This window comes from Pteropus medius, unplaced genomic scaffold (assembly GCF_902729225.1).
Source record: "Pteropus medius unplaced genomic scaffold, Ma_sr-lr_union100, whole genome shotgun sequence".
Lineage (NCBI taxonomy): Eukaryota > Metazoa > Chordata > Mammalia > Chiroptera > Pteropodidae > Pteropus > Pteropus medius.
The window spans coordinates 8,233,882-8,260,630 of record NW_024344253.1 but is presented as its reverse complement, the minus strand read 5'-3'; the positions used below and the strand labels follow the sequence as shown (position 1 = coordinate 8,260,630).

At 35.7% G+C, this 26,749-nt stretch overlaps 1 protein-coding gene across 5 annotated transcripts in view; it reads right to left on the bottom strand.

Moving 5' to 3' along the window:
• Nucleotides 1–26,749, bottom strand: part of HIVEP2 (HIVEP zinc finger 2) — a 180,200-nt gene that overhangs the window by 27,849 nt on the left and 125,602 nt on the right. For all 5 annotated transcript variants that reach the window (XM_039869742.1, XM_039869744.1, XM_039869745.1 and 2 more), the window contains exon 3: nt 2,164–2,255. The gene's annotated coding sequence lies outside the window, so the exon portion shown is untranslated. The remainder of the gene's footprint in view (nt 1–2,163; nt 2,256–26,749) is intronic.

The following is a 26,749-nucleotide window of genomic DNA, read 5'->3' as shown; positions in this document are numbered from 1 at the left end:
AAATGTTATAGATAGGGAAATCGTCTTTTAGTTTTTTTTGGACCTCATATCATTATAAACCATAAATGTGCCATTGTATGTACCTGCATTTTTAGTTTAATTTTCTCAATGTAAATCTACTTGGCACACTGAAGATCTATAGTAACGTGATTAATTATAGCTACATGACTTCTCTATGACTGTGTAGATTCATTTCATTTTTTTGTATTCTCCAATTTCACGTTAAAAGTAAATTTCCGGTTTCCCAATCAATTAATATGTTTTAAAAAATGCAATATTAGATCGATCCTCATATGAAAAGAGCTAGTTATCATTTCATTCTCTGAGATTTCTTTTTATGGTAACCAAGGCCACGTAAAGTCATTTTTGGCACCCATGGCGAACAAAGGAGAAGTATTCTAAACACAGTTTCGCATTCACATTTAAAAATTTCCCCTAAGTATTTGAGTGCTACTAAAGGAGAGAGACATTTTGCTGGAGGATATGACTTTTGGGTTTCCTGTGGATGGTGCTCTAGCCCATCAGAGCCCTTTGGTCAGTAACAACAGGCGTTATCCAGCAGGCTCAGCACATTTTCCAGAGGGGAGTAGTGTTGACACAGCTACTACCTGCTGCATGGCTATTTTCAGTGATAATGGAACTAAAGGAACTGAGCAAAAGAGAAGAAAATGATATACTACATGGAAGAATTGCCATTTTTCTAAAAGTGTGTGCCCTCTCCTTTGGCCACTCTTCATAGTCCCGCTCAAATAAATTTGGCAAGCAGTTAAATAATTTCCTCAGACAGGCCCTGAGAGGAAAGACACAGAAATAGCCTCCTGTATGGACCCGGACAGAGGTCTCTTCAGGATGACAGCTGGGTGGGACTGGCAGGAAGGCAGCTGGCTCTGTGGATGAACCAACCCTACAGTGTCCAGGGTTGTCGATCTGGGATCCTTTGCTTAGAAAAACACTATTTTAGATAAAAACTTTACCGAAGGAAATTAATCATTACGTGAATGGTGGCAAAAGTCAAGTGAGCATTAAATAATAACATCCTAAATAAAAACGGATGGATAAATAGATAAAATGACTGGCAAAAAATGCTATTTCTCTACTTTCAATATTTTAATAATGAAAATTTTTTTTTTTTAATTAAAATGGTTTTTGGTCTTTTCCTAAGAATTTGGTAGTATAATTTGTAAGCAAATATATATCTTATGATAGTAATTACTGAACAAAATTTTAGAGGCCATTTCCATATATTTGCTTTTCAAATGCAGAGATAAATTACAATATAGTTTAAGAATACATGAGCATCTCAGAGCATAAGTCACACTACAAATGAGTACCGGATGAGAAAAAAAGGATCTACCAAAAAACCATGACCAGTGCCAGAGTCCAAGTGAATACAGACTTATTTCCACAGGATGATTAAAAAAAGGCACCTTCCTGAGAGCCAAATTCACTATAAATACTTCTTTTATTAGTAAAAATTCCCATAACCACCTCAGTTCTCTCTAAAATGAGCAAGTCGATGATATGAGGTGGATATTATATAAAACTCTGCCAAGCAATTCAGAGAACTTTTGGAGAAAAGTAAAAATATTATGGTGATCACTCTCTAATTTGACACTCATCAAAATTTAATTTGATATTTAAAACCTAATAGAATACCGAACTATGTTTTTTCCACACTGGGTACAATGAGGACATGGGTACAGATATTTGTATAGTTTGCATATTTAGTCAAGATATGTATGACTTATTTTGACTATGACCTGCTACTTTTAATATTTTGTCATAAATTTTTTTGCAATTTTTTTACAACCGTGATTTTATTTTTCTAGAGGAATGTTTTCCCATTATATAGCAAAAGAAATTAGGATTTACTATGAAGCAGAATTTTATGTGAAAATAAACTTGACCAGAAAAGGAAAAAACTCTCTTAAATAAGTCTATCTCAATTAAGAAAATTTTAATTAAAAGTGGTCTATTATGAAAAACAAAATAAAACCAAACCGAACCTTTCCAACACTTTTCTCTCTAAATGGCATGTTCATTGTTTCTGCCCAGATTTGATGACAAAGTCAGTTTATGTATCGATGCATAACAGGTCAAAACTGCTTTTCAAGTTAAATGTAAAAAAACAATAGAATAAAATAATAAATTTTAGTTATTAACCTGTTATCCTCATATCACAAAACTGCATCACAACCGTCTCTGCCTTCAGTGTCAACTCTCCTCACAGGAACTCATACACAACTTCTGGGAATCTAAAAATAAACAAGAAGATATTTTAAATGATGATACTTAATAGTGAGTTTAAGAGGCACGCTTATTCTGCACAGAGACTGCCTTCTTTGAGGAAAAAAAATTAGAACCGAATCTGTCAAAAAGACTTTTCTCCCCAAGAAAAAAAATGGTGTTTTATTCCCCCCTTTTAACATAGTCTAAATCTTTGGAATAAATATTTGTATTAAAAGAGAACTTCCTGCAACCACAAAAGTGGAGACAATTAGGAAAATAATACTGTGAGTTAAAACTTAATGTATTAGAACTAGAAATTGTGCCGCTGCAGTCTATAACATAGTTTTGCTGTAAAGCTGAGATTCTCACAAAACTTTTGGCGCATCAGAAACTAAACTCCATAGGATGAAGTCTCAGATCCTCGTAGCAAATTGTTTTTCTATAGTTTATTTCAGCAATGCTATGTTCTGTGCTAAAATTAATTTCTAAAATAGGAAGCCAAAACCAACCAAAGTAAAATCCTGATGCTTAACAAATTCTAGTAAGTAACAAAGAACGGGACTTTTTTATGCTTAGTGTTAATATTTATCCAAGTCTGATCCAAAGAAATTCACGCAAGGTCAGTCAAAATACTTAATACAAACAGATTAAACAATCAATCATCTTAGCATGGTTTCTCTCAGCATAAAAGGCTCATATGAAAATATTATTATACTACCCCTAGACGGTTATTGTATGTATACATTGTTCATTTTTTAAAATATTGCTTTCTTCCAGACAAGTTATTGTCTTATAGGAAGGACTAAAGCAACAACATATGACAATTAAAATGTGCCTTAATCCAATACCAGTTCACGAGAGCATTTAAAGTGCTGAAAGGAAGCAGCTTGCTTTAATTGTGCCCCTGTTTTCTGCACATCACTGCAGTAGCACTTCAGGACACCCTGTGTACTTTAAGACATGAATCATTATAAGCAAGTGGGCCCACTCGGTTCCTCAAAAGACACAAAAGGTGCAAAAATAGCTTCTGCAATTGAAGCGAGAGCCACGTCAGCAACCAGATGAATGTGGGTGGTCAGATAAGATTCTGTTACTGCAAAGGGCAAATTATTAAGCGAATGCTAGATTAATTTTCTTTCTGAAACTTTGTTCTTCTTGCCTCAACTCAACCATTTGTTGGCACTTAAAATGACACTTGACAAGCTCTACTATTCTCAAAGGCAAAAAAGCTGCATCAAAGCCCAAGAGCATGATCGATTAAACACTGAAGGAATAGTGGCAGGACCCTAAAAAAAAAGGAGACAGATTTGTTCTATAAGATAATTAATAATTAATTCAATTCTCAACAAACCAAATAGCATCTTTTCTTTTTTTAAGTTCAAGTTCAAGTGTTTTAAAAAACCCACAACTGTACCTCGGCAATATGACCTAAGCTAAAATAAAGCATGGCATCCCTCAGAAAGAACTAAATCACTGAGCTATTTTGCGCTCTGAGCAAAATTCACCCAAGACACAAATGGGCCAAGATTCTATAGATATAGCTATATATAGGGGAGAAATATTTGTACTTTTCAGTTGGCAATCCCATAGTCACTGAACTAAGAGGCAAGACAGGCAAAAGAGAGCACAGTCCTTAGGAGGCCTGCACTGACACCCACTCCTTCCAACTGTGTAGCAACTGTAGACAGGCACCCAACCATCCCCAAACCCAGCAATTATCATTCCTGCTGACAGCCTCCACCAGCAAAACAGAGCAGATGGGTGCCCCCCAGACGAGTGGTAACTGCTTTTCCAGTCTTACTTTCCGGGGCTATGGCTATTGGAAATAGAAAACACTCATCTCACGACATGCATATATATCTGAAGTTTTCAATTACAGAAGATCCCCTTTTTCACTCAATAGGAAGATTTAAAAATTATTCCTGTCACATGACTCACAATTCATGACCTCTTCAATATTTGGTTTTCCTTTGAAGAACCAAAAGGCAATGGAAATAATGTTATACCAACATTTTACCTCACAGAAACTTCCGCGTAATTAGTGTGATATTAAAGCAAAGATCTAGATGATATTAACATGAAAGAAATGATACCAATTTCAGTGATTTAGCACAAGTCATTCTGTTGCAAATTGGAATCAGTAATGTCCTCCACAAGGGAGGTAGTTATTGTTGCTATTACAATGAAGACTTAGAGATAATCATCTCAGAAGATTATTTTTATATTGACTCTGAGTTTTTGTGCCTCAGTTTCTTCATCAAAATAAAAGAAACTCTTTCCTCAAACAGCTCTTGAGAATGTAGTATAACAACTCATGCTTATGTTCTCTGGAAATCAACAGTTCACACAGTATACTATTAAACAATGGAATAAAAGGAAGAAAAGAGATTTTCATTTCTTTAACTTTACTTTAGGTTATTAGATTCATAAAAAATCACCATGCAATGAAATCTTACTATTCAATAAAACTAACAAACTTTCAGATAATAGTGTTAACAGATCTTGTTAAATATCCCCGGGTCATTTAAAATTCATTCCTAAATATGAGGCGAATATTATCTTTCACTTTACCTATAAAGTACAGACTGATTCTTCTGCAGGTTTGTAGAAGAGTTCCTTAAAAATATTTCCCAACCCTCCATCTCCTATTTGTAACAAACACTTGGAAAGTTTGAGTATTATTGTTTCTATACAAATAGTTTCTCAGCCTTTCTACTCTTAGAAAAAATTTCTTAGAATTAGATATTTATTCTTGAATGATTGCAGGTTATTATCACTAAACTAAGCAAGGGTCATGTTGAGCTATGATTGATGATAGATAAATGATAGATAGATAGATAGATAGATAGATAGATAGATAGATAGATAGATAGATGATAGATAGATAGATAGATAGATAGATAGACAGACAGACAGACAGGTAGATAGATAGATAGATAGATAGATAGATAGATAGATAGATAGATACATGACAGAGAGAGAGAGAGAGAGAAAGAAGTAGATTTTTAAAATATCCATTGTTGGTAGGATTCTTTATTATTTCAATTCTTTATTCTTCCAAATTATTTTTAGAAATTTATGGTTTAATGATTTAAAATGACTTTTTGATGAATCTTTCAAGAGGTTAAAGTTTCATTGGCAAACTTCTCATACAAATATTAAGTACTTTCCACCATTCTTGTTTTTTCTTTGAAGTTAAACAAAGACACACCAAATCTCAATTTTAGTAGAAGAGCTGATAAGAGAAACCAGTTACACTTTAGATGAGAGTTGTCACAATTAAAAATAATTATTTGAATCAACCCTATAAAAAATGGCGAATAGGACCTAGAAAGAAAATATGACCCTTATATTTTAATGTACTTAAACACATTAAAAGAATGAACATTTAAGTATGACATTGAAAGAAAGAACACTACTCTTCATACACTAGAAGAGAGATATTTTTATTTTATAGGACAGAGTAGAAGAGATTCAAAAGTAGGTAAAGATGAGAGAAGGGTACTGAAAGATAAATGAATGTTCAATATACACTTTATCAATTCCACTAGTTTTTTTACAGAGAGACATCTTTTTCTCTCTACAAAAGAAAAAAAAAAGGCTTTAAATGGGTCCATTGTTTCACTTTGGAGAGCCTAGAGTGGCAAGGTAATAGGCACTTGGGGAGTGGTAGAGAAGGCAGGCACAAGCTGTAAAGACACACACACACACACACACACACACACACACATTGATCAGTATGATGACTATAAACTTCTTAGTTTCGATATGAAGGTTCGGGTTGGGTTTGAAATGTAAAGAAGAAAAAAGATTGAAGAGATACAAATAGGAAAGGGAAAATGTGATAATTTTGGAACATGGGGCAATTCATTACTGGGACAATAAGGTAGAAAGAAGCCTTTGAAAAGTCAAATATGTGTATGGGAAAAGGGATTTTTTACAAGAGTAGGCTGGAGCAAACTGAGTCAAAATTTACCTATTTTTGCCATATTGTTTAGGATTGTGGTTCTAAAAACTGCCTATAGTAATGACCTCAGATCTACCTTTCTTCTATTATTGCTTCTCAGCTAGAACACAGAAATTATACAAAATAAAGCATAGTGTAAATTATACAAAATAAAGCATAGTGTAAAAAAGTTTGTTTATTTAAAAATAAACAAACAAAAGGTACATGTAACTTAGCGATTGTAACTTAAGTCTCTTTAACTAGGGTTTCTGACTATTTTATGACACTTTTAACACGTATTGAATGAATGCCCACTATGTGCCAAAAAATGGACTAAGTTTACAAAATACAAAAAAGAGAAAAGGCAAGCTCTGCATTTAATTGCTCAGAGCCTAGAAGGGAGACATTTTGAAGAAGTTGACTTAAATATAAACACAGTACAGAGAGACCCACAAAAGATGGAATGGGCAATCCTATGAAGAGAATTAGGAAAGGTTTTAGAGAGGCAATGATACTCAGCAAATCTTTAAAGAAAACTGTGTATGCTAATATACAAAAGTACACAATTGTCCATATTAAATTTGGAGATAAATACATTTGTCAGATGAAATAAAAATATAAGACTATTACCTCAGTTTCTCTCTAGCTGTATATATATTATTTTAATGTGGTGAAATGTTAGTTCATAGGGATGCTTCATAGGAAATAAGTTGTTCTAGTTAATACAACCTCATGGTTAGGTAAAGACCACAGAGAAAATAATTTTTGTTTCAACATCTGCTAGTGATTATTTTCTAAAGTACATTAGCCTTCTCCTTGAGTTAATTACAGTCTCCTGAACATAATTTAATCTTTCTTTGATGATTTGGGATCATATAGTGCTCTCTCGTCCTTACTCTGCGTCTGGGCTGTGATCGTTTCATACTGGCAATGCAAATTTCCCCCCACATATCTTAAACACATGTCACTTTTTCCAAGACCGTAGTTGCAACTGAGACTTGTTTTCTTGACCACATACTTGACATCAACTAAGTCATATCTGACTAACTTATTTAGGAGCAAATATATAACTATCCACTTCTATCACCATTAGTTTTTGAGCTTATTCTAAATCATACAGGGAATATTTAGTATTGTGAAAGATTTTAGAAATCAATGAATCCATCAGTTGACTAACAGAAGAAAAAGCTGAGAACCAGAGAAGTCAACAGACTTGCTTAAGGACCCACACACAGGTCATTATGATGGCCCTGGGCTATAGCTTAGGTCTTCAAATTTACAAGTCAATTATTTTTCACTATCCATACCACTTCCTCTTATTGAAAGTTTACTAACCTGGCCTTATTGCAGAAATTGCTTGAATGAGCAAAGGAATGAAAAATGAATAAGAAATTATATTGAACTTAGAATGAGCAAAGACATTTATCGTCGATACTTTAAAGCTAACAGAAGATAACAGTAGCTAAACACCAATATTCCACTGAACTGTTTGTCAGTGTTTATAGAAAATAAGTTCAATGAAAACTTTAATTTTTTTTAAAATGAATAAATGGCAGTAGCAAAATTAGTTGTTAAAATTATAAATGTTTACAAGTACTACATCATTTAGTATCTGAAAAAAGTTCTCAACCATTATCAAACTTTTTCTTATAATGAAAAACATTTTAAAGTAAATATGTTAAGTCAAGACATGAGATCATCTTTTCCCAAACAAGTGCAGCTCTTTCATTGATAGTTGATGGGGGTAAGACATCTGGTTCATAATATCAAGATTTTACCAAGGAGACCTCTGAAGAGATGGCAACTCCATCTCAACAGGCACTAGTTCTCCTGCAAAACTATGTATGCTACCTTGTTTTTGCAAAAAGGCAAGGCCAATTAGATGTTTCATATAATTAAAAATCTTTTTTGTTTTCTCATATGTGATACCTTTTTCTTTTTCCATTTCCATTTTTATTTTTCTTTCCCTTCCTTTGGATTCCCTCTACTCTACACCTTCATGTTATTATGACAGGTAAATAATTACTTCTTGCCAAGCTATCTCGAATATATATTCTTTAACTAAATATTTGGAGGATAAAACCTAAAGATAAAACCTACTTGACTACTACTCTAATGAAAAATAAGTTTTATCTTTTACAGTGCTTATGTTTACTGTTTGGTTGCTACAGGTATACATAAACAAGATCATGATTCTTCCTTCAATTTTTCTTTTACTCCTTGATATGCCAAGATTAGCATAAAGAAAGGCCAAAGTTCACTTTGGATGATGCAAACAAAGAGAATGAAGAAATCAAATCCCAAAATATGCATTATATTCATAAGAATACACAAAAACAGGCTGACCTTGCCTAAAGGAGAATCTATCTCTTAGGGAAGAAGAGCCTCCCATATCAATGTAAATAATACTAAAAGCAATAAAAGCGCAGCTGAAAACTTAAATTGCATTCGATATTTCAGACTACAAGTGATTCTCAGATGTGATGAAAAAAAATTATTTTCAGTCTCTCTACATTAGGTCTACATACAATAAAGACCTCTCAAAAAAGAAATGACAGCAAGGCCTATTACATGTCATATAACCTAACCAGATGGCCTAACCACGTCTAATAGCTGAGCTGCTAAAATAATCAATTCTATCTCTTCTCTTGAAAATTTTGACAGAGTGGAAATACTGACCTATGTGCCAGTAAAGAGGTATACAACCTTGGTAAATCAAAAAGCAGATCTTGATTCAATACTGTCCCAGGATCACTAAGGGGGTAAAGATACAAGTGATAAGATAATTAGTAGAACAGACTCTTGGAAAAGTGAGAAAGAAAAGGGAACTTAAAAGCATAAATTAAAGACCCGTTTCAGAAAAAAGAATGGGAACTTTTCTGCTTTAGACTGGAGAGAAGGAAGAAATAATAAAGCAAAATAACCATTTAGTTAGAAAAGAAACCGATGAATTCCCTTAAGATGTTTTTAATCTGCTCAGGAAAGTAGAAGGCTGATCATCTGATGGGAGTGAAGGAGCTACAGTTGGTTGAGAGCCTTGAGTAATTAATGCATTAACAGTCTTAGGAAAAACATAATTTCCTATTAGGCTATTTGAAAAGAATATTTGCAAAATTTATCTAAGTTAATAAATATGTGCAAATAATATATTACCATAAAATACAAAATCATAAAATATATAAATTTATTTTATTTTTCAATAAAACTATAAACTATATACAGTACATTTAAGATAATTCAAAAAAAACTTTATATACTGTGTTTTTTTACAGTTTCTTTAAAAGCACAGCTGCAGAGGTCTCCATTATACTGTAAATGTGAAAACTGATCTATACTGATTCTAGACATGTTAATTTTAGAAGATAAAACTATTACTTAATATCTGGAATACGGGTTCCTTACCTTTTGGATTAACTACATATATTCAACCACACATGAAATATATTGAAAATTAAAAAGCCATCTGAATGTCCCACAGAACATAGGACAGTGGTTGGCAGAGTAGAAAGTAAACAGATATTTGCGAGTTGAGTGAATGGATGCATAAATAAATGTGAATAAATGAGTGAATGAATTAATGAGTAAGTGTGACTATACTGTGTGCATCCAGTACCTGAGAAAACACTCTTCTTGCTTAATGGCTGAAAAAGAGCATCATAACCCTTCAAACGTGGAGCATGTTTCTTGACAAGTCCAACACCATATCATAACAATCAAGGACATGGAAACACATCGGGACTGAGCAACTGACTTATGTGGACTTCAGGAAAGTCGAGCATCCTGAAACCTCAAAAAAGGATTCATTTTAGAATTCCAGCCTTTTTTCAGATATTAAACACAAAGGGAAACTTTTCGTAAATGTTGAAAGGAGCAGAAATTAGATATTATGTTAGAAATTTGGAGAGGAAAAAAAATTAACAGAAAAGTTGTACTTTTCTTTTTTTAACCGAACAATAAGTTTAAACATCCAACCACTTTACCTTTTATTAATTACTGTATCTTAGTATTTTAACTTGGTCTCTCCAATTTCTCACTCTTTCTTTCCTGCCTCCTTATTGATCGGCATGGTCATTTTAATTGCTAAAGACCTCTGACGTTTGATGCTAATTCTATGTATACTTATGCCAAATATATGAATGTGAAGATCATTGAAAACCAGGGGAAAAGAAACTGACTCCCGAATTAGAACTTGAAGCATTGAGGTGGCACAGCCACAAACCTCTGCCTCTGCCCTGGGTGATGGTCAAGACAAGTAGGGCAATGATGACATCACTGGCCCTCGAGATACTAAAAGTCATCCTTTTGGGATTGCTCATGCATATTCCTACCTTTTGCTGCCTTAGAGTACATTTACCTCAATGACTATCAAGATGCCGTTCTACTTGCTAACTAGAAAGGCAGAATGGGTAGTAGTTAAGACACTGGAGTCAGACTGTCTAAGTTCAAATAAATCATGGATCAAGCATTTGCCAGCTATGTGACCATGAAAATCTTAGCATAAAGGAAGTAATAATATTGAGTATCATGCACCAACTTCATTCAATTATGAGAATTCAATGAGACATGTTATATTCAATGAACCCAAAATACTTAGTAAAGTGGTACAAAGCAACTGTTCAAGTACTATTGTTATTATTATGGTTTATAACTGTCCTTAGAGATAGTCTGGGCCTTGATCATTCCAACTCCAAATGGTATGAAGGTATAGAGCCAACCTAGAGTTTGAGGCATCTGCCCTGGATGATAACAGTTCACTCAAGCCTACACTGGTACTAATCTAAGCCTTTGAGTTAGGTTAAAGTCATCATATATACTCCAGGAACAAGTATGAGAGTGGAGTGCCTGGTTGCATTCCCCTACATGAAATTTTTTCAAAACTGATAACTGTTATGGACTGAATGTTTGTGTCCTCTAAAAATTCATATGCTGATAACCTAGACTCCAGTTTGTTTAAATTTAGAGATGAGGCTTCTAAGGAAGTAATTAAGGTTAAATGAGATCATAAGGGTGGGGCCCTGATCCCACTGGATTAGAGTCCTTATAAGAAAAGATATCAGAGAGCTCTCTCTCACTTTCTCTCTCTGCGTGTATACAAGGAGGAGGTGTGTGAGCACACAGTGAGATGGTGGCTGCCTACAATCCGAGAGAAGAGGCCTCAGTATGAAACCTATCTCTCTGACACCAGGATTTTGGACTTCTGGTCTCAGGAACTGTGAGAAATAGATTTCCATTAAGCCACTGAGTCTGTGACATTTTGCTATGGTAGAATGAGCAGACTAATATAATAATTTAACATAGTTATACAGAAGTACATAAAATTGTTGAGATAAGAGTGAAAAGGCGTAATGAAAAGAATATTGGATTTTGTCAGCAAATCCATACTCCTGCACTAGTTATAATACCTGGTTGCTGTGTAATCTTGGACAATGTACTCAACCTTTTTGATCTTTTTTCCTTCACTCAGAAAACGAAAACAATAATTTCTCCCAATCATAGTTGTAACCAGGATGCCTGTCCTGGTAGGTACTCAATAAACTGATTTTTAAAAGATAATGAGATAAAGGGGGACTCCTGTGAGACAGAGAATACAATAATTAAAGATATCATAGCTCATAATTCTATATTAAACCTAAAAGAAAACACTGCGCAAGTCATGTTGTGCTTCATTCGATCAACGTTTAGGAAATATTTATTGATGACCTGAATATTCACTTTTCAGGGTGAGCAAGGTGATTCTTTTTCAGTGTTTTAGTCAACAATTTGTCAAAGAAAAATGATGATGATTCTATGCCACATTTCCCCCCAATTCGATGTTTACCAAAATATGCATTGCTTGCTGCTATGGACAAGGTAAGGTATCTATTCTAGTTTATTTAGCATTAAAAAGGAACCATTTGTTTACAATTTTTAATTGTCTATTTTAAATAAAAACCCATGGGAGAAATATATCTGATTTCAGTATCAAAAATAATTTTATTCTTACTGAGAATTGGCTTTATAAATACTATATTATAACCCTATTAAGTTTCCCACTTTAGGTTGGCTGCTGAAAAGCTAAGGTCTTAATTTGGGGCCTTCCTCGAGGTAATATCTAAATCTTTTTTGGCATGTATTTTGATCACTAACATCATTTCTAGCTTCAAGTACTATTCCTACTTTTGTTTCCCATCATACTCACACTTACGAATATGTAAATACACACACCTCAATAATGCGGACTGTTAAAAAAGACATAATAAATGTAACTGGGAACTATTCCTAAAATTAGAACTATATGCATATTTCAATAATGTTTAGGCAGCACAACTGTGAAAACTAATTGGTTCCAGGTATATAAAAAGTAATGTGGAAACCTCCCAAATATTTGTCTTTTCCTTCAGCCTTCAACCGTATTGATTTCAAGAAAAGAAAGGGTTTCATAAATACAACAGAAAAGTTACATATACTACAACTCAAGAGAAACCGATTATTTTTCCTTCTCTAAGGAATTGCATATGAATGATATGGAAATAATATGGTCAAATTACATTATCGTTGAGACATGGTCAAATTTCCAGCTACTGTCAAGGCTCAGTGGCAGACGTGGTAAATGCATCTGACATATTCTTGGATACAGATAACTTACCCTGGCAGATCCTACGTGCAAATCCTGTGCAGTGTATCGAAGGAGTTGGATGAATGTTTTTTACTTGTTGAACATCCATAGGGTATAAAATCAGAGACACATGTATTTTAACAAGTTTAGAATACATTTGATCACAAAGCATTTCAAATCTCAAGTCAACTTCTACTTTTACGGTACAAGCATCAACTATCCTAACTGTTTCTGAAATTTTAAACAACAAATTAGAGTCTAAAAGCCTTTTTTGATGCTATTGTGATTAACCAATTTTATGTAATTTAGTTTGATCTTTGTTTTCAAATAAATCCAAATGCTAGAGAACGTGTGTTGAGGTTCATAATTTTTGGTTTCAGTCAATATTGATCAATATCCAATATAAGAATATTGGCTTAATTTCTGTGTTATTCACACTGATATAAATAATTTAAACAATGCAACTAAAAATAATTCAAAATTATGGTAAAATAACTAAGAATAATTCAAAATTATGGTAAAATAACTAAAAATAACTAAAAATTATGGTAAATAAATAAATATGCTCTGTTTCAGCCCTGAAAGCAGTCTGCTAAAATCTGCAGGCCCACAAATTATTTTAATTTACACAATCCTCATTGATTCCACATTTACTGATGTTATTTGGCATCTTACTTTTATTCTGTCTTATGTAACATAGATGGGCAAAGGATTTGCTTTAAAAAGTTTATTAAGAATTCTTCCTTAGCACAGCTTCCCATTAAAACAAACAAAAATCGAGAAAAATAAGCAGAAACAATTAAGCAAATAAAAACACAGAGAAGATTACAAAAGTAAATATTTTATCATATTGTCTAATTTATCAGGCTTGCTCTGATTTCATTAAGGGCCTTAGACAAGAACTAATTGTATTGCAGCATCTGCTCTCTGCTTTTAATATGGGTATAAATTATCTGAACAAGTAGATTATAATATTTCATTTAATCAATAACTAGCAATACAATATCGAGACCAAAATGTTTTAATAATGCCTTGTATATGCGTATTATTTTATTTTTCAGAGCTTATCATTTCAGCCTCATCATATCCTTCTAATGTAAGATGAGCATGAGGAAATTGAAGCTCAGAAAGGTTAAGCAATTGTCAGAGCAACCTCTCAAAGACAGGCCAGCAGACTATTTCCATGGAACACAGGGGTCCTAAAAGAGAGTGTGTGTGGGATAAGTGGAAAGGACACATAGGTTTGAGTCCCCCCTCTGCTATTGACTGGCCGTGGGTGGTTCTCCTACTTTCTCTGAGCTTGAATTTACTCATATGTAAACTAGGAATAATAAAGGTGCTGGCCGCACATTTATATGGCTCTACTGGTGGGCCAAAAATTGAGATGATGTGTCAAAGTCTGCTGCCAATTTTAAATCACCAAATAGATGTTGTTCTTTTTCTTGTTGATACTAATGCACAAAGCAATTTTGTTGCTAAAGAAACTAAAACAGAAGAAAAGGCCTGAGCCCTAACTCATACTTCCTACTTCACTGAGGGCCCTGAGTGAGTTCTAGCGACATAGTAAACAGTCAGAAGCTTTTATATAATAGAGCACTGTGATCACTTTATGGTTCATCCTGGTCAGCCGAAACCTTCTATACACACCTAGCACCAAACAAACTTATATTCATTTTATTCATTAAATAGAAATACTTTAGCATCCATTTAATAGTTAGTTTCCACTGACAAAGGACCCACAAAGGCTGGAAAGATTCTAGACACCCAAGTCTTGCTGAGATGCGATAAGAAGATGCAATGGCATTAGGGAGGTTTGCTGTTCGTCTCATGTGGGCATTACAACATCTCCAACCCAGAAGCTAAGAAAGGCATAATTTCAGGTGTGCCTGGAACATTCTACATGAGACATTAACCTTCAGTTTAGTAAATGGGAAGATGGGGAGACATAAAAAAAAATCCCCACCAAGATAACTAGTTTTCTTAATTGTGGGGCGGGAATCATTAATACCCTAAAAAACCTCAAATGTTCACATTTATTTAGTGAAACCCAGTCCACAAAAAGGACAGGGCTCTCCCCTTGAAGACACGAGGCATCTTCACTCTTAATGTCTTTCTATATGTTGACCATACATAGCCTTTCCGACAATTATGGTCCCTTCTCTTCAAATTTCTTAACAATAAAATCCATTTTTTCAATAACTAGAGATAAATGCAAAGGAAGAAACAGTACAATAAATGAGCCTATAGGAAACCTATTGCATTATCTGCTACTATGACTTATTTCATAAAATAAACCTTCTTCTTCTTTTATCCATGGAGAAAGGGTGACAGAGGTTGGCACTTCTTAGTCATAAGAAAAGGGGGAAAAAAAAACCGATTTGGACATTGTACTCAGAACAAAAAAAAAATAAGCACATCATATGGAAAACTTATATAAATAGTACTTCTTTACCAAGGGTTTACTATAAATGGAGGGTTTTCACATTGTCAGCTTATTTTCTCTGACAGAAACAGCTCAAAGAAAATTTTAAATGACTGTTGCCATTTGGCTTAATTTCTGTGCGATAAAAATAGGGTTAGAGTGTAAAATAGATATACTTAAAAGTTCTGGATGGTAATTTTTTTATTGTTTAGAGTTTAATTAAACTCAATCTATACAAGTAAATCCAAATTAAATTAAAATATTTAGTTCTAAGTTGTTTCATAACCTACATGAAACACAAAGAAAATACTCATCAATGGTAGTAAATCTGAAATACTTTCTTTAAGTAGATAGTAATTAGGATTTTAAGGTAAAATAGGCGCAAATTAAATGGAGATCATGATGTCAATCAAAATTGTAAATAAAGGGGTATTTTATTTTTTTATTTTTTGATTACAATTGACATTCAATATTATTTTATATTAGTTTCAGGTTTACAGCATAATGGTTAGGCATTTATATAATTTATGAAGTGATTCCTCAATTAGTCTAGTACCAACCTGGCACTATACATAGTTATTAAAATATTATTCTTCTTGAATAACAGTTTTCCCACTGTGTACATATGTGTTTGGTGTGCCCAAATAGTATGTACACATATATCTGGAAAATTTTCACTTTGCTCCTAATGTAGTGATTTTATGTCAAGAAGAGTATTATCAATAATTGCAATGGGCTTCTTGCTAACAACAGTGAGTGGTCGTCAAATATTTCATCCTGAGCAGCCACAAGAAATTCTCTCTCTCTTCTGTGGTGAGGAGAAGTCAGGACTCTCTTGTCACTGCTACTACCATGAAAAGAGCCAGCATAATGACAAATCTGACACACAGAGGGGACATAGCTAAAAGAATCTCCACAAAAGCAACCAGATCCTACTACACAAGTCTCTGGATCCAGCTGAGCCTGAAAACATATACAACCCCTGGACTGCTGAGGATCACGAGCCAATAACGTTTCTGTTTCTGCTTTACAGAATTTGGGCCAGGTTCTTTGTCCCCTGCTATCAAGGCATCACACAAATGCCATGATTAAAACACCTTGGTTGGCATTTCTCACTTCTTAGTTCTATCAGCGCGCCCATGGAAAAGGCGTGAAGCCAAGGAAGAGGACAGTTATACAGTTTTTCACCTGGGTTGCAATTTTTTGCCTAACTCACTCTCTTAAAATGAGAAGTAATTCTGCTCCTGACTGCTCAGGGTCAAAGGTGACCCCAGAAGACAGGGTCAGGATGATGAAGTACATGAACTCTGAAGTTAAGATAGAACTGGGTCTCAATTCTCACATACTGTTCACCAGCTATGAGACCTTGATTACATTACTAATGCTCCTAACATCTATTTCCTCATCGTAAAATGGGGATAATAGTTCTTTTGCCATAAGGTTGTTGTGAGTATTAAATAAGATACCACATGTAAATCACTCAGGACAGTGCCTGGTACTTATAAATACAAAGCATTGGCATTCTTTTTTAGGTATCAGTAGAGTTAAATTTCCAGCAGTTGTAATTGTAGGCAAACATTATATTTACAAAAGTAAGTACCTCACTTTTATTCTTTGAGCTATAAGAACAAATGTATCAAATTAGTTGATGATTATTTAATTTTGTACATATATAAGGACATGTGAATACATGTGTGTATGTCTGTAGATTTTATCTCAGTGCAGGTATAATTTAAAGCATAAAAATGTTAAAAAGGCATACTGTTTGTTATTATATGTCATAAAATAAAAATTATTAAATAGAATCGCAATGTCATAATAAATTCATATATATAATGTATTACACACACACGCACACACACAAATGACAGAATGACTAGCCATAAAATTTAATGTGTTTCTTCGCTGTCAGCAGGAAAGGGCTCCCAATGCAGCTGAGCATCCCTGAAAGACAGAGGGAAACATGAATCTCGTCCACTTCGGAGAGAGCCATAACTCTGTGAGGTGCAATACCACTAAGAAATGGGGGAGAGAGACCATCAAGCATCATCTTTTCTTGGGAAAATTGGGTATTCATACTGCTATTCCTTCCTTTTTCTGATCCTATAGAATAGTGACTAAAAATTTAGTGAATTTCTGGTCACTAGTAGGTAGCTTCAAGATCAACAAATTATTTGGAATACTAAAACTTGCTAAAAGTATCCTCTTCTTCGACAAACGTTATTAAAGTTACAAACATCAGAGTTCTGTCAACTAACTTCTATAATTCACCTCGAAACTCTAATTAAAGTCCAAAGTGGTAGTGAACTAGCGACATCAGAAAGCAGGGAAATCTCTGGGCTAAGATCCAGTTAGAGGGATCTTAGGCTTACATCAATACCAAGCCCCTAAAGTGACTCAGCATCACTGACTAGTTTGAAATTTACCTTACTCACTTGTTCATGAAAATCCACATATCACTTTATGCCAATGATAACAAATTCTCTTCAAATGCAGGTCCAGTTGCTAAAATCTACTCATCTCCCCCAAACCCCTGCCGGTATATTAAAAACCTAGTGTTGCCCAAGAGCTTTCCCAGAAATTAGATTAAACAGCGTATTCATTCCCTTCACTTCAGACTTAGTGTTTGAGCTGCAGCACAGCTGGGTGGCAGCAAAATTATTGAAAGTGTCTGTAAAAGACTGGTTTGAAAAAATTGTCTTCATTGCTCATGAATATCTTAAACCTAGGAGACAGAGCATCTCCAAATTCAGTTGCTGAAGTGTATCTCTATTACTGCAATGTGTAGATACTTATCAACATTCGATTAACATCTATGATGTAACATTAGTCATTATTAACACTTATTAAGCATCTCTGCCTCTGCTACGAGAAATGCCAAATTCAAGTTTAATAAGGTGGGACTCGAACTGCCAGATGGCATCTTCACTTGATTTATGCTTCTCTGTTAGACATTTGACTCCTTTCCAAGCAAATCACCTCAAGTTTCTAAGTGTTTGTCCTTCATTTGTATAAATGCCCAATATGCTGAGAGACAAGAAAGCTCGTAAGATCATAAGGAGTAAATTTGTGTATGCAAATTTATAAAGGAATATATTTTCTTCTTAGAGTAATAAGTATCTATTTGATGAGAAAGATTTAAATTTGTTAAGATTAAAATTTTAAACTGGGTGATAAAAATCTTAGAAATGGCTTCCATTTAATATTCTGAGGGATGGTAAGTGAAGAAAAGGGAAGAATTGGGGAGATTTAGGTAGAGGAATCTCCTCAAATGCATGGGAAATATTAATGTCTGTGGAAATAATTTAAAGAACAGGCTCTCTTTTCTAAAACTGAAAATAATCTTCTGTTTTGATATTGAGTGTTTCTTCCTGGGCTAAGCGTAGGTACTCCAAAACAGGGATTGTGACCTATGCCAGCTAATAGCTTTAGAGGCATCACAACGTTATCCTTTGCTGATTCTTGATGTTAATGGGTAAATAATGGCATTGCTTGACAAAGACTGGTTACGCAATAATCGTTATGGAAAAACCTCTACATTTTGAGCAAATAGAGAATGGCAAGAGCCCCCTCGCCATGTGGTGTGGAGAACACTATGCACGTAGAGTCCACAAAGGGAAGGACAGCCAGGATGGCTCACGCAGCAAGCTGCTCAGCCTACCCTTCCATACTATTCCGATACTGTCTGTAGATCGGAAGGGAGAGAGTTTTCCTTGAGGCCTCATCAAGTATGAGGTCAAGGCAGTGGCCAAGACCAAGAGAAAGTGGGAATAAGGAGTACAGAGAGGCACGGCTGTGGGTAAGAGACTATGATAACAAGAAAAGAACATTAGCTTCAAGCAAATACACTTTAAAATACTTTCTTTCATTGAATTTTCATGATAACACTGAAACACAACTTTTTTTTTTTTACTGTTGTGAAGGTTAGATATGACCAAAGGTCACGCAGATAGTAAAGGCCAAAGACAGGATTCTAAGCTAATTTTGTTTTATTCTAGGAACGCCGCCCCCTACCCCTGATATTTCCACTGATCCACTGCACCTCTCAATCAGCATACTAATTCAGCTCTTCTGTTTATCTACCCTTGGATAAATTACTTAAAATTAATGGGTTTTGGTTTCCCCATCTATAAAATGGACATCATAATTCTTGCTCTGCTACCTTTCTTCATAGATATTTTAAGAACTAAATGAATACATACATAAAATGTTAAAATCAAAACCAACATATCACTGGGAAATATGAATGTTAAGTCTGTGGCCCTTCTCAGGCAGTTTTATAGATATTCCTACCTCAGGCCTCTGAGTCATGACTTAATTTCTAACTTGGGATTTTGATCTTTCATAGACCTAAAGGTGCATCTGGTCTGTTCCTATGCATCTTTAAGTCTAAGTACATCCCTCTTCTCTGAAAGGATCCAAGTCCTTTTCTGTGATCGCATAGATCAGACATGTACTAATGGTTCACCATGTTGAGCCATAGTTTGATGTACTTATCTCTCAGACTAGAGCAGGAAGCCCTTGGAGGCAGGGATTCTAGCTGTATTGGCTAATGTACTACTAGCTGCTGTAATAAACAAAATCCAAAATGCACAATAGCAGTAGCAGTCTAAAATGATAGATGGGTGCTCCCTTCTCAGGGTAATTCAAGAATCCAGGCTCCTTCAATATTCTGGCTTCACCAACTCCAACAAAGATTCTAAGGCCACCATGATTATCTGCCTCAAGCTGACAAAAGTGGGAAAAAATGGGGGAAGGTAACTCAAGGGAGGATTTTATTGGTCAGCCATTCCACCCACAGCACTTCCACCCACGGTCTATTTACTAGAACTCAGCCACACAGCTCATCGAAGCGCATGAGGGGCTGGAAAACGCAGTCTGACTGTGAGTCCCGGAAGACCAGGACACAGCTTTGTTTGGTGAACAGCCTGCCAGTCTCTGCTACACTCTTACTAGAAACTTCAGAGATGCTTCCTGATCTGTGGATGGGCTGACCAGTACACCTGAGTCTTAGCCATGCAGTAATAAAGGAGGGAAATACTATATGTAAAGCACATAGTATTTAGATCTAAATCCCTTAAAATTCACTCATTTACTGCTTGCCTTCTTTTCTCTAATACACCTGAAGCCCACTATTAAGGGTGAATAACTGTGTTACCAAGAGAAAACAGAAAATCATCATAAGCAAAGTCTGAAGTTTCCAAAAAATAATTACCCCATAATAAGGGAATATTACAGAGAGAGAAGGATCACGAACAGAGACAAAACTCACTGGCAGCACATAAAAAACATAGAACATGACAGTCTACTAATTGTGTAATTTACTTTAGAATTTTATATTTTTATAATACTGAAGTAGAGTCCTGTCATGTTTCTGTAGCTAAGCTAGACTTTATATCATAAAACTCTGATGCTGATGCCTTAATATCTAAGTAGTTTTAAAAAATGGATATTAAAAACAGATCAAACATATGGATGAAAAAGACACTTAAAATTTTTGTGTTAAGTAAAGTCACTAAGTACACCAAGAATGAATGTGTAATCTTTTAAAGACATCATACAAAACTTTGCAGTATATAAAGTCCTTTGAAAAAGTCTACATTTGACTAAGTCAACATTGCTAATGTATTTAATTTTTACTAAAAGAAATCTATCAAGTATAACTTTAAGCTCCAACAGGAAACTAAGTGCCTATGCCAGTAATTCATCAGCACCTGGATGTTTCAGATGATGAAATGCTCTGTATAACATGCCAGTCCAAAAGCAACTAGTGGAAGCTGCTTCACCAGGTTTATTTCTGCTATTTTTCTGACTATATTTTAAAAGAGAAATGACATAGGTTCTGCAGTTCCTGGTGAAATAATTACAGTTGCATAGGCAAGGCATATAATTAGTTGAAGAAGAGGGTAGAAAAAGACTTCACCTACAGTACGTGGGCACAGAGTTAGGATTAACTGTGAAACAACTGATGTCTGTAGCTTGCACAGCTGTAACCAACACTGAGGAAAAAACAACTGCACACACACAAACACACACACACATAACACAAAGAGAGGATATCTTTCCTAAACTCAAGAGAGCACAGATGCCCACACTGAAAATGAATTCAGTACTTGCTGTCACCCCATAGGTGTGCAGCGAATATCAGGACAGAGCAAAAATGGGGCGGGGGGACAATGAAGTGATTCTTCCTCTCCTAAGATCAAGGGCCACAGTCCACTCGCCCAATTCACAGAGAAGAAACTCTCTTCTTTGATGACCTGTGTGTAGGAATGTTGTCCCTTCACGCACCCGAATCCTCAGGGATGGGAGGCCGGAAGTACTGGGAAAGGAACCAAATTCTCTCATTTTCAAATAAACCTTTGTTGAACTCGTAAGAGTTTCAACTTCTAAGCTGAAGGAGTTTTTAAGCATGAATACCCAAAGCTATTTTTATCCGTTTTTACAATCTCCTTTATTTTATGAAAGTCGCAAGCAAGTTTCCAATGATACAGTGCAATAAACTCTAGCTTAAAATTAAATCACACAGGGAAGCACAATACCAGTTTATTTTTACCCAATATGTATAAGTTCCAACTGGAAGAATTTGCTCTTAGCTTAAACAATCATATCTTAGTGGTAAAGAGCTCAAAGGACTTAGAAATAATTATAAGTGAAGACTACACATGGTTGTGGCCAGCCCCACTCAAATTCAGAAAAAAATTACATCAGCACTGAAGCAGACTGACGGGCCCACAAGGGGGCATTTTTAGAACAGCAGGTTCACACTTTCCCAATCTAGCTTGATACCAGGATAAATTTCAGAACAGCAAAAAGTTTACAACTCTAGTCCCTTCAGGGCCAGGTAATAAAAATGTGTGGACTGACATGGTGAAGATAAGAAGGAGAGAGTGGTGTCCAAGAACCAACTGAAGAATGAATGTCCTGCTTTCATGTGAGTTTACCGTGAATGGACTATTTGTGCTTCCTGCTCCCATAATTCATATGGCGAAATCCTAACCCCCAGCGGGATGGTATAGGAAGTGGAATCTTTGAGAGGTAATTAGGTCATGAGGGTGGAGCTCTCATGCTGGGATTAGTGCCCTTCTAAGAAGAGACGCAAGAGTATTTGCATCCCTTCTCTCTCTCTCTGCCACATGTGGGTACAACAAGAAGGCGGCCATCTATAAGCAGGGAGAGGGCCTTCATCAAGAACTCGATCATGCTGCCCCTAACCTTGTACTTCCATCCCCCAGAATTGTGAGAAATAAATGTTTGCTGTTTAAGTCTGTGGTATTTCTGTTATAGCAGCCCAAGCTGGTTAAAACAGATGGTCAATGGGAGAAGGGCAAAGTTGACATTACTTTAAGAAAACAGGGCAACTTAATGAAGACGCATGCCTTAATCTACAGCCATTTCATTTTACCTTGGAGAAAAGCTGAAGGAATCATCACAGGAAAAATTCTACATAATTATTTTGAGTAGATTTTAAAAAGATAAATGGGGAATACCAATCTTTTAAATTTTACACCATAGAGAATGACCACCAAAATTTCCGCCCTGGTCCAAAAAAATAAACAAACAACAAAAACAAGAAACACATACTCAGCAAAATCCTTTCACATTATACCAATAGAATGTCACCTTGCTACACTGTGAGGTATCTACCCTTCATGATAAACCATATGCAAAATGTACACCAGGTAATTGAATAGGATGATGTGCAGAGGGGTAATTACATGGGTTGATAATGGCCAGGAAGTGTCCTTAGGGAAATAAAGAGCCAGAGGAACAAGAGAAGCATAGCATATGACCCTAGGCCACTTTTCCTAGCCAAGCCCAGCACAGAGAAGATAAAATAGCCTGTGCTCCCCACAAAGAGAAAAGAAAGCAAGTAATATTAACATTCATTTTCAAAGAGCCCTCCAACTCCTCCCCATCCTCTGAGAATCCAACAAGCCTCAGACAGTATAATGATAAAAAGCCAGATGCCCCTCCACTTAGCATAGGAACCTTTTACACAGAACTCACTTTTCTTTTGTTGGAAGAGAGAAACAGGAGAGGCAAAGGGGCCCTGCCTTCATTTGCTCTCTTATCAAGTAGGGCAGAGTTTTACAGGAAGAAATCTTCCTCTTTCCTTCTGGAAAAGAAGTTTAGTTTAAAAAAAGACTACTTGGGAATAGTTTCTAGAGAAGGCTTGAGAAGGCTACGTGTCTCCTGACCTAGCTCTATCCTCTCATAAACTTTCTGAGATCGTCATTAGACATACTAGAGGTCTTTAGACTCTCACTTTATTATGCTATCTACAAAGGACCCAAGAGGAATTTGATAGAGATTTGTGAAATACTGATATATGGGATGTCAAGAATTTCACAATTTCTTCATCTATTCAACAAATATTTATTGAGCACATACCATGTTTTAGGTGTTGTGCTTGGTGCTAGGCTACAGTAGGAAAACAAGTAAACATAATCTCTGCCCCAGAGTAATTCTGTCTAGTAGACAGCCCTCTCTTCTCAGTTAGAATGACTACTTTCCACTTATATTATCACTTAATACGTTTACACATTAACTAATGTCTTCATTAAAAAAGCCGTATTTAGATCATAGGCAATACTAATACAACCTTAGCACCTGCTGGGTCACTGCCCTGTGGGTATGCTCTGGTGTCACTGCACTACCAGTATTCCCAATACACTCAGTAGATTTGGAAGAAAAAAGATATGAAAGGGTTTGTATGCTCAAATAGCTTACAATCTCCTTTAAAAGAGAGAGCATCTACATGAACCATAAATAACAATATAATTGGAAAAGTCCCATGGACAATTCAAAACTGCAAATATTTGGCAAACAGGGTGCCCATAAAATCTATCATCCAAACCTCTGCACTTTTCAGAGCAAAAGGGGGCGCTAGCAATACTTAATACCAGGACTTGCACTGGCAAACCAAAACTGAAGATCACTTTTTTCATAAATCCAGTTTTGGGGGGGTGAATTCTGCAATTTAGAAATCATACTTAGTTCCTTCCTCAAAGAAGTGTTTATGAAATATTTGCTATATTCCAAGAGCTATGCTAGGCTGTTTTAGAAATTGGCCTTGGGGAGGAACTAGCAAAAATAAATAAGATACAATGCTTGACCTCAGAACTTATTCCCAGAGAAGAAAGACATAAGAATTGTTAACATGTTTTGAACACATACCATGCTAAACTTTTGGCATACATTATGTCATTTAATCATCAATACAATCCTACTAAGGGAGTCGTACTACTCCCATTTTATAGATGAGTTTCAGAGTCCAGAGTCAAACAGGTCGTAAGTAAGGAACTGGCTTTGGAACCAGGCACATCCCACTGCAATGCCCCAGTTCTTACTCTGTGACAAGTATTATGGGAATAATCCAAAGGAAGTAAAAATGTATTTGTAGTTGGAGTAATCATAGATGGCTGAATGAAGGAAAGTGATATTAGACATGCTCCTGGAAGAGTTTAAAGGCAGAAATTAGAGAGGAAGGCAACCAAGGGAGATAGATCAATGAACCAAGAGTCCAGAGATAGGAAAGAGTAAATGTGGAGGGAGGAGTCAACTCGGCTAGTATTTTGCAGTTTTGCATGGAGGAATTGAGAACTGTAAGGCTGAAAAGGTCAGCTGAAGCCAGTGCTGCCTTCATGTTTAATTTAAGCAAATATGAAACTCAGTTTGCGTGCCCTGAGTACACTCCATATTTAATTTGCACTGAAGCAGATAAGTGCATCTAGATCAAGATATCTTATAGGCAGAGTGCCTCGAAAGGCTAGACTGAAGCAGACAGCTGGAAGGAAGGGAAGCAGACATGTGTATCATCCAAATGCAGACAAGATGCTAACTTGGGACTGGACGCAGTCCTGGGAAATCCCTCTAAGTTAAAATAATGTAAATAAAATCTTATTTTTTCATAGAAACAATGTTATAATGAGGGTGACATTTCATATCAATGTTCTAATAAAAGCATCCCCAATACTATAAGTAATAGTCCCATCACTTGTATTTGCTAAAGAATAATGTCTTCAGCGAGTACATATAAATAATGTCTTCAGTGAGTACATATTAAAAAAAAAAAATCTTAATGAACTGAAACCATCCTGAAAGGTAAAGCCTTTGCATGACTGGGAGGGACTGTGGAACTAGAGGCCAAAGTGACTCCCAGGAGAGAGGTTATGCACCAGCCCATGAAGCCCACCAGCTGGAGGAAAGCTGCCATGAAGAACAGACAACTAGAAGGAAGGGAAGCAGATATGTGTACCATCCAAAGGCAGACAAGATGCTAACTCAGGACTGGACGCAGTCCAGTGGCTCAAAACCTATGGATTCAAGTCTTAGGCAAACTGCCCCGGGTCATCAAGTTCAGCTACAATGTCTCCCTATCCCCAGTTGCCTCCCCTACTGACTTAACCGACATACCATGGCTGTCACATGAAGCTTCCTAAAGCCGTACCTCTAATCTTAATGTTCTCTTGCTCAAAAACTATCAGTGACCCCTCAGCTTCAACCACGTTTCAATCCCCTGGGCTATCATTTATGACTCTACAGAATTTGGTCTTTATCTGTATATCCAACTTAATCTTCTACTACATCTACTCCAATAACCTAGGTTATAGAAAAGACAGTTTAGTCATTATTCTCAAGTATGACCAACGTTTTCTGTATTTATATCTTTGTTCAGGCCATGAGCTTTGCTTGACAGACTTTTCTTATCAACTCTATCATGATCTATCAAAAGCTACCTAGATATAAGATCTAGCTCATGTGTCTGCTGTTCCACAAAGCCTGGTGCATAATAAATGCTCTGTATATATCTGTTGGATGGATAGGTGGATGGATGGATGGATGCATGGATGGATGGACGGACAGACAGACGGATGGATCTCATCATGAATTTCCTATCTGTAAGTGATCATTCCCTTGTCAGTGTGCCATGGTACATTTTCTTCTTTTTATAAGGCTATAAAGCTCTCTGTATGCTTCCATTTTTCAAAAACATCTGAATACAGTTCTTATCTCCATTATTAAATGGAAGTATCTTAAAGTTTAAACTACATTAATCTTTATATCCCACATAACTTCCAATATGAGGTCTTTTCTATAATATGTGTTCAAGATATAAGAAATAAAGAAATATGGTATACTCGGCAGCAGGTGGCAAATGTGCATAATAGCAAGTTTAATATACATAAGGGATAGATCCTAGGTACAAATGGGTACCTTGGTTGGTAAATGGGCCTGGCTTAGCCTTAACTACAGAAGACAAAGGTTAGGTCTCTGGCCTGAAGTTAACTTTTGCCAGAGATAGTCAAGGTCATCACTTCCTACTCCTCCTTGAGGACTCCATTCTGGTACCTTCTCTTCCTTGAAGCCTGTGAGGACACTCTCCCCACTGCACTCACCCCAAGATTCTAAATACTCCCTCACTGTGCACCCTTGGCATTATGTGCATGTACCCTTCAGAAACAAGGCTGACACACCTCTGTGTAACTGTCTTCCTCCTCAGGGCAGAAGAATGGGTTTTGCTATCTTTATAATCCATCATCCCCAGGGCAGG